This window comes from Dufourea novaeangliae, unplaced genomic scaffold (genome assembly GCF_001272555.1).
Source record: "Dufourea novaeangliae isolate 0120121106 unplaced genomic scaffold, ASM127255v1 scaffold440, whole genome shotgun sequence".
In the NCBI taxonomy this organism is placed as follows: Eukaryota; Metazoa; Arthropoda; class Insecta; order Hymenoptera; family Halictidae; genus Dufourea; species Dufourea novaeangliae.
This window is the reverse complement of record NW_015374358.1, coordinates 41,381-51,725: the sequence shown is the minus strand read 5'-3', so window position 1 is coordinate 51,725 and position 10,345 is coordinate 41,381.

The following is a 10,345-nucleotide window of genomic DNA, read 5'->3' as shown; positions in this document are numbered from 1 at the left end:
CCAATTCACCCCCCGAGTGCCACATTTCCGGGTCGGAGGACATTTTTGGGACACCCTGTATATACGAACGAGGAAGGCTTCAGGTAGTTGCGGGAAAGGTGTCAACTCGGTAGACCTCTGATAGCGAATGTAGGAAGGAAGGTAGTGCCGCCACACACTTACTACCCTACTATATCAGTACAATGAAAATATCAGGAACCTAATAATTTTAGTTCAGATAAATTCTCTGGTTTTACAATTTTACAAGGCAAACGAAATTTTTTCTATTCACACTGACGTCATTATTTAAAACTTTAAGTCCGTTAATAAAATGAAATGTAATACGCATCGTATGAAACGGAATTAAAAATTATTGAACATTCATATGATTGTGTATAAAGAACAATCTTTAAATTGACGGAATCAGTATCATAAAAGAAACGAATAGGCATTTAATTAAATTCTTAGTTATGTTACATGAAGAGTTTTATTGTCTTGGTCTCGATTTTATACTGATTTTATACATTCCTAAACATATAAACTATGTGAAAAATCGTTTCTTATTATTCAGTCCATACTCTACTCTCAAGATATTTTCGGTCTAGGAGTACACGATATCAACCAATTTTTGTCTTTCCATGTGTGCAATATGAGAAAATATAATAAAATTGTAAATACAAGTTGTATTTCTTGCACTGCATTAAAGATTACTTTCAAACTGGTGCGTTGATATTGCTATTAGAGGTCGCGACAAATAGGAAACGGAATACCAATTTTATTCTATACTTTCCTATTATTCCGAAACCTTATCAACCAGTTATTTGCATCAAATCGAGCTTACGAAACCTGTATGAACAGTTTAAAACGTTCAGCTAAAGTTTATGTCGAAAGATAACTCGTAAAATTTACGAACCTCGCAATCGACAGAAGAAATTGAATTCTTTTAAAGATCCTGTATTACTGAATTAATATTTTACAACAAAAGAGGTGCATTTTAAATTTAATAAATAGTATCACGAGAAACGTTTAAGCATTGTATAAATACTCAGAAAGTAAATATTTAATTACTACAGACAATTTGTTCATAAATAAAGATTCCTCTAAATGTGTTTAAAGCAGATAACAATTGAATAAATCAGATTTTATCAATATACTTGCATGAAATTAATTTAGTAACATGAATTTTATAATATACATTTTATAGATACAGTAAAATTAATTGCATAAAAAAATATTTTGTAAACTGTAACAATTATTATAGAAACTTCCAGTAATGCTACATAAATGTATGAAATAAAATAAATGTGCTAGAATTTTTTATTTTACTGCTGTTATGTAGTATAATATACGAAACAGATCAGTGTAACGGAACCTGGACGTCCGGTTGCAACGTTGCTTTCCATATTTTACAACTTGTACGATATTATAAATAAACAATAAATAATAGACGATTCGTATCTACAACTTTAAGGAATTACTGCTAATCATTTTACAATCCTGTTCTCGATCTCTGCGAACATAACGCTCAATTAAAATGTATGCTGGTTGATTAAATGTATCGGCTTTTAAACAATGGGTAAATGTTAATTGTTGTTAATAAAGAACACACATGTTGCTGATGCAACGGCGAGCAGAGCTGCGGAAGAGGCTGCACCTGTAACACTAGTACACGAAACGCAAACACACCTGGAACCTTTGACCTTTTCATAGACTCTGGGTTCTACCCCTCTCCTCGCAATCACCCCTAACCCTTGCCCTCTCTCCCTCCTCGTTGCAGTTCGGTGAAAATGTTACACTGCATGCATCGGTTTATCTTGTAAATCAGATACCACCTTTTGCAATCAGAAGGGCTATGAGATCAGATTTACTGTCTCAATTTGTCACTACATAAGAAGGAACATTTGAGCGAGGTACAAATTAATGAACAAAGGGCACGAACGATACAGGGCGTCTTAGCTAACTTGATCATCTCGAATAATGATTTAGCGGTACACTTTATGAAAATTTTGAGGCATGGAACTTAAATGGCATCAAGGGGCACATCTTATAAGGTACGTGCTTTTTTTGTGGGTGGAGTCATTTCAGAGATTTCAAGGTTACCTAGATTTTTTTAATGGAATCCCCTATTTTTTGTACCACAGATCGATAGAGTATCAAATTTTGCGTAAAAATGTATTGACCTTCATACGTCCTAAACCTAATAGTTAACGTGATATTTTCAAAATAATTTTTAATACGTACATACTTACTATTTGGAAGCTATGTATATGTAGATGCTCGAACTGATGAAAAAGATATTTCAATTTGGATCTGAAGGTACTATTTGCGTTTAAAGCCAATGATGTTGAATTAAAACAAGAAAATTATCAAATTCAAGCAGAATTAAGCTAGTTTTATACAATCTAAGATCGTACACATTCCATAATTCTGTTAACTCTTTCGTCGCAGTGCCTGAAACATAAGTAATTCAGCATTTCATAGACTTAACGAATACATTATATTGTTAAGATATAACAGTAAGAAAATACATTAAACAAGTTCTTTGTAAACCATAAAAAAAGGTTCCTGGCTAATTTTATGTTATACTACCACTGACGGTTTCCTAGTAACTTACTTGTGATTTAAAGAGAAATAGGTAAAACTTTCCTAATACTTGTCGTTTATCTAAATCGTACTTCGTCAACTTCTTCCTTATTACCACATAGTTATATGCAAGATATAACGGTAAATGTATGAAATATATAAGCTGTAAGGAATGTAGGCAGCAAATTGACATATTTTATCTTATACTATGCGTGTTGTCAACATTTTAAAGAATCAGGTACAAGTAATTTAATGTTTGTAACTCCTGTAATATATGTCTATGGCAATTATTCTAAATGTATTATTTTTTCATGTGATTTATGATTTTGAATGTATAATTTGAGAATTTATATTCGTTGTGAACTTATGCAGTTAATACAATACATACATTCGTAACCGAGCATCTACTCATCGCATGTGGGTGATGTAATAGGTGTACATTAATTTTTTAGAGTCACCGTCATAGATGTGCGACAACGACGTTTCGTCATTTTATAACGAGGTAAGTGATTAAACCAATTTTAAACTATTGCGTAACATAACAAAAATTAAAAAAGTATTAGAAAAAATCAATTGCAACAGATATTTTAAACTGTTTGTTGGCTCACAAAATACGAGATAATCTGTAAATAGTTTCGTATTGCTTATCTGTTACATGTTATATTTACCAGTTCAGAGTAATTAGAAAGACTTTAATGAAGGACGATTTAGGTAGCCGTTGCGCTTAGGTATCTCTGCCTAGTAATAATCTTGGCACAATTAGTATTTATTTATAAAAAAAAACACGAAAAAACACAAGAATATAAGATATGCTTGTTAATACTTTTAATAAAATTTCACCAAGGGAAGAAAAGAAATGAGAGGAAGACGTCAACAACTAGAATAAAATAAATGATGTATGTAATGAATAAAGACAATGAACCTTAACTATATCAGCAACAATCAAGTTTCAAAGAATATTGTACGTTCTTTGAATGTCCTCTTATGAGAAGGAACAACATTTGCATAAAAAAGAATTTACTCTTGATAATCAGAGAAATAAAATTTGTTTAAAGTTGTAAAAGTAACTTAAAAAATATCATGTATAAAATCAGGGGACATAAACATTTTGAAGTAAACAGTCACTATGCTTGACATTTGTTACTCTTATTTGAGAAAAATTTTTTTGCAAACAGTATTACATGAACACCCTTTTAAAATCAAATAAGTATCACAAATATCTATAATATTTTAATCAAGTACTATACATTTTGATAAAATAGAAACCAAGTGTCGTATGACTAAGAAAATATAAACAAAATTGCAAATAATTAAAATGCAGAAAAATTCGTGAGAAAAGAATTTTTATAACTGACTCGTGGCACGAAACGTATAGATTCGACCCTGGTTCTTCCACGGATACACACGCAACAACGCGTAATTGACAAAGGAAGTGGTTTAGTGGTTTTTGCATTGCGAAATCTGCATCTGGTCGAGGTTGGCCCGCGCATCAATAGCCATCAATCATCTCGAAATTTCGGCAACGCGCTGAACAACGCGGGCGGCAGGGTACTATCACCAAAGTAGAGTTCTCCGGGACCAACGGATCCGGAGAGATGTGGTGAATGGGGCAAGGTGCCAAAGAGGGGGGATCAGGAGGAACCCGTTCGATATCTCCGAAAACACGGGCCAACCAAATTGTACCTCCATGAATTCTGCCACCGCGTATACGTTGTGCGCGTATGCTATGCTGTGACACCTGAGCTTGGAGATGTGCGTGCAGGTGTATCCAATAAACATAGAAATTGAGCAATCAGAAAACCCATGTGTACGCAAAGGAAAATTTACCATGATGCAAGAGTCGTGATGTCAAACGGAAGAAAATGTTCAACTTGCTAATAGAGTTAAATATCCGATTTTTTTATAGGGTTGAATTATTTGTAATTTACCACTTAAATAGAATATTACATGTTTGATCCTGTTGAAATGAGTATCCGGTAATATAGTTTGTTTATTGTGTTACGCCTATCTACTGCTGATAGCAGGAGGTAAAATTACGCAGAAAATATAGTTTTAATCATATTGCTTGTTTATCTGAATTTTTTGTACTATTAGCGAAACAGATAATTTCTAGCAGTAGGGAAGTATTAAGAATATTTTGGGAACAGTCACATAGGTAGCCGCAGTCATGTTGTACAAAGATCCACAATTTATGTGAAGTTTGATATGAATATGTATAAGGAAAATGGCTAACAACAAAATATACACGAAATTCGAGATAAAGTTGCACGCAATATGTGAAAAATTATTAAAAAGTGTTTGTAATATGATGCAGAAAATATTAAGACAGAAGTTCAGGGATAATAAAAGCCAATTTTCACTATTTTAGCACGTACGTACGTTTGAAATCTTTAAACAAGATAAACCTATAACTTTATTTGAAAACTTGTATTGATTAAACTGAAAGATGAATTGCAAAAAAGTATAAAACTAGGCATTATAAATTCTTATAATTTTTCAACGTATTCATACTTTACTAATAAACTGTAGTAAATGTTCCTAACATAAGCATTTTTATATTTAAAATAAAGTATAGCCGAAGAAACTTATAATAATATTTAACTATAATGAAAATTATATTCATTTACGTGCATAAAAATTGTTTACCTGCGTGTATGTATAAGTGAGAATTTGTATACCATCTATTATACTTTCTGGATAACAGTATTGTGTAACCAGTTCCTACTCCCTGCGGCAAGTTTCATATGCTAAGATTTTTTTAAGACTGTTTCTGATTCATAAAGATCAAAATTTGTTAAGATTAATAATTTCATAAAACTTGCATTTTTTATAACTAATTCTAGTAAAAACCCGAATCTCTATTTGTTAGATGAAATAACATTATATGTTATGATTCGCTCGATTTTAGTGAAGTTTATATTAAAATTAGTGTGTTCTAATTGCTTAAATAGTTATAGTTTCAATTTTTATCAGGCTACTTTTAATTGTACATTTTTCCCTTTTATTTATCTATTTGTAATATGTTGAATGTTCACACAATTATAGTATAACCGTGCATGCAGTGGATTTTCAAGCAAACGTAAATCGAAACCAAGAACTGAAGTTTCTCTGTAAAACGCTTCGTTTTAGAGCAAGTCGAATATATTTAACGACTATGTGTAAATAGGTATTATTGTATACGATTTATCGTTAGAGCAACGTGTCTGTACATTACTTACCATTTCTACTGATTCCTAGAATTAATTATTGTCGAATGTATATGTATTGTACAACGAACCCCCTGTTTCTTCAAAGGAAAGTCCTGTATATTTCTAACTAAAATATATTCTGTACTTACATTTTATTTTACCTCTTCAATGTTTTTTGTTACGATACGTGTAATTGTATTACAGAATAAAAAATTGACGAGATTTATGAAAAATTTGTTTTAAATTATTCCACTAACTTGATGTGCCATGACATAAAAATGAGATAAGTAAGCCATGATAAAAACCGATATACGCATATAAATTTAGAATTTGAGATCGTACACGAAAATTAGTTGTTGATCCTAACTCATCAGCGTATGAAAATGAAATATAGGTATTCACATGAATGCGCGTTTTTATAATGTCATTTGTAAGGCTAGAAATAAAACTGACATTTCTAACTTAACAAAAGAATTAGGACTTCCGTTATTTTGTGTATTAGTCTTTGATTCGTTGTGTTTCTGGCACAATAATGCGCATAAAATGAGTAAAAATCTACAATCTGAAGTAGATTTTCCAATGTTTTGCAATAACTTATTAAAAAGAATTACTGCTTTATATTAAAATCAGGTAACGTTACAAAATAATGCATTTGTGCAATTCCTAATATGTAGTAGTTGGTAGAGACTACATAAACTAGATAGAGACAATATAGAATGATTCATAAGAGCAATCTGTGTGTGTGGATGCGGATGCTTGCAGCAGTGTATACACACTCATTATAGTAGATGAGTATGTCAACGTCCTCTCATTTATAGTATCTTAATACAACGGCGACAGTCCGCAGATGACTCGCGCAGTTCGTGCGCATGTAAACACGAATTACACGCGGCCACAGTGACACATAAGTTGCCGCCAACCTGGCATTCTTACTCAGCAGATTATGATGCTTCTTATAATATGTGTAATTACTAGAGTACGGGTGTTTATACACTTATAGCACCTCCTAACCTACCAAACACATTAAAATAAAGGTTCTAATAAAGTTTACTACTATTCATCTATATTGAGTACATTCTAAGTAACGTAGAAAATTCCCCAATGTTAAATTTATAGTTTTCTCTAAGTTCAATTCTTATCAATTAATATCTGAAATGGTGAATTTGCATACACTTCCGCAGTCTAGTAATTACAAAGGCATTGAAAGTTTAAAATGTTTTCTTCTTATTAAATCAGATAATATTGAATTTTAACAGAATGGAAAAGAATAATAAGGGATTATTTGTTTGATTTTTGATTAAGCAATAGTATAATTTATTATTCGGTACCCAGATAAATATATGTTTTTATTATTAATTGGAGTACTTAATGGGCTGTACAGTCTTCAAAAAAATGTACATTTTTTATAAAACTACGTTATTTACAAAATTCTTAAAATGATAATTACATTCTTTATTCATTACTTTTCTTTGCAATTAGCGAAATTAATTAATTTTATAATACATCTTAAATTCAGAACAAATTATTAGTATACACATAGTTGAAAGTTTATATTAAATTCAAGGTTACCATTTTCAACAGTCTTTTGAAAACAGTATACTATGAACGCACAGCGCAAGTTTACGTAGGGGAAAGGTGTCTAAAACGACCCCTCGGGGTAAAATGATTCCTGGCTGTCTTGTGGCTATTAATGGTGCTATATCGTAATGTCGTTCTACAATCGTTGTCCCTGCACGTCACTAGTCGTTGCTCGAAGTGCCATGTAAATATCAGTGCTCTGTGTGTTGTTCACAAAAGTTTAAAATTACTGCAATTTATTTAAGATAAGGTCTTTTTCAATGTTTTTGTCATAAACGGTTTAATGTGACAGCTGCTTCTTGCGTAGATTTAACCACAATTCAATAATAAGTTAATGTTTCGTTACCGCATGTAATAAGTTGAGGTTATATTCAACCACCGAATGTGAGTTGGGTGTTTGGTGCCATATGATCCCTCTCTAATAGAATAAAATGATCCCAAGAATCATTTTACCCATATGCTATCTTATTGTTTTTTTTGTTTTAGTTACAATAATGCCCCGTCAGTATGAAAGAAAAACAACGCGTCAAAGCTGTTTTTATTTAAATGAAATGTAATAAATGAAATGCTTTTTAATGTACGTTCTATTTACTATCAGTAGGTATAAAATGATCCCCGGGGATTATTTTATACACATACATTACAAGATGATCCTGAAGTATGCCTTCAAAGGAATGTGAATAAAAAATATAATTGATCAGGTAGCTAAGTTTTATTTAAGCCAATAATAAGATAGATAGACTAACTTACAAAAACTACTTTACTTTTATTTAAATAATGAGCATTTGTATTTTTTATATAAATTACACCTTAAAGGGATCGTTTTAGACACCTTTCCCCTAAATATTGAAACATAAAAAACCCTATAAACTGAACACAAAAACAAATGAGTTATATTTATATGACCTTTATTAATTATTTTTATATATTGAATATACGCTTGAACATACGCCTATTTAATAGTGTGTCTACAAAATATAAAGTTATATTTGTAATTAATTTAGTAAATACTTGAAATTACATAAAAAAAACGCATAGTTCTCGCATTTTAATTCTTAAGTTTTTCGATACATTCACACTCTTCTATAGCAACAAACTCTAGGGTACAATCGATTGATGGTACACGAGTAGCGGGGATAGCGAGCGTAGTGGGGAGAAAGAGAGGATGTCATCCGCCTACAACCGTATAAGGAGCCCGCGCTTCTACCAGGAGCACATGCGATAATAATAGCTCACGTGTTACTAATTTGTTTTTCTGTACTCCTACTGGTACGGCCACGTATTTTACCGAGCTATGTCGTTCCGTGAGGCAAACGCGCACTCGCCGTAACATACGACCTCTACGTGCTACATGTAAGCCTGGTGCTTGGAAGTTGAGATTCGAATGCACGTGGTCACCCGTCCGGAATCTTGACGTAATCGTCAATAGCAGCGATTGTCATTATCTGAATACGTAATATAAATGTAGTTCTTGAAGCGAAAGATTGATAAAGTACATACCTATATCGTTGAATTTATAGTATCCGAGTAATTATACATACATGCAGTACCCAAAACGAAATTTGACTACATTTTAATAAAGCATTAGTATTTTTATTACCTTTAGTATTTTTTTGGATGTAATTATTTATAAGGCACGTATAATATTAAATAAGGCCTATTATCGTAAATTATTGCGTAAATATCTGAATTTGCATAAACATTTCCTACTCAATTACAATATACAAGCAAGATACATACATATATAAAGTGAATGAATGATTATTCGGAATGCATTTACATGTTGGGTCAATAATGATTATCACTGGTCAACAAGATTTTTGTCCCAAAGAACATTCATACTGATTCTTATAGATTTTTTTGTGCTGAATACGAATCCGTAACCAATTTTTTGCCATTACCCTCAGTTACCGGGAAATTTGTTTTAAAAAAAAAATACAAATTTAAATTTTGAACATTTCCTGTGTTCAAACATTAATTCAGTTGATTGTTGCCTCAAATTATTCTGTAAACTCTCCTGAATACAATGGTATACGTTGTTATCGCATTATCAAGATTTAAACATGTTTAAACAACGACCAAAGGGAAAAGGACACCAATTTTTGCAGTTATTTTTCAATTTATTTCAAAAAGTAAGGGTACAGGACATAATCGGACTGCTTCAGCAGATACAGTAAACGTTTCTGCGAAGAACATATGTTGCTTAATTTTAAAATACGTATTTGTAGACACAAATATAGACAATCGCAAACACATTTATTCGTAATTCTTTATAACATAAACTTCATAACATGAACATGATTATGTACATAGCGATACAAGAAACGAGGCTTTTATCTTATCAGTAAATATTCTAGTATTAATTTCCGCTGTACATGTAAGTTTGCAAGGTCAGTAATATTTATATAAAAGATACGTTATACATATTTAAAATATTTATTAATACTCTATCATCGGTTTAATACATGTGTCACATTAACACATTTAAACAAGATGTAACGCCTAAAAGACTAAATACGAACAAGAGAGACGACTACCACACAACCCGAGATTTCTCTGTACTACTTACGTGTTTCAATTGCCAGGAGAGGAAGAGGAGAGTAGACAATAATATACAGTTATGTTTGGTGTTTTTCATAATTCCTGCGGCGATATGATCGCCTGGTGGTAAATCCGCGGCTCGCGGAATCTTTGCGGTGACATTACGCGGCGTTCCACGAACAGATCGCAGTTCTCGTCGTCGAAGATGCGCGGAAAAAAGCAAGGGTGCTGGTCTTCGGCCGTGATTATGTTCCGATACACGCGTCTGTATCGTTGACACTCGCCAAGACTCCTCACCTGCCCATCAAAAGACGTAAAGTCATCCACATTGGCCAATCGAGGAGCCGGCTTATACGCGACCGAGGAGGTCGCCACGATAGTTCAGTGACGCGTCACTAGTTGCGCGTTGGAACATGCGTGGTAGAGTATGCGCGGTAGACCAAACTGTTTCTATGGTGTCATGAACGCCTGATAGT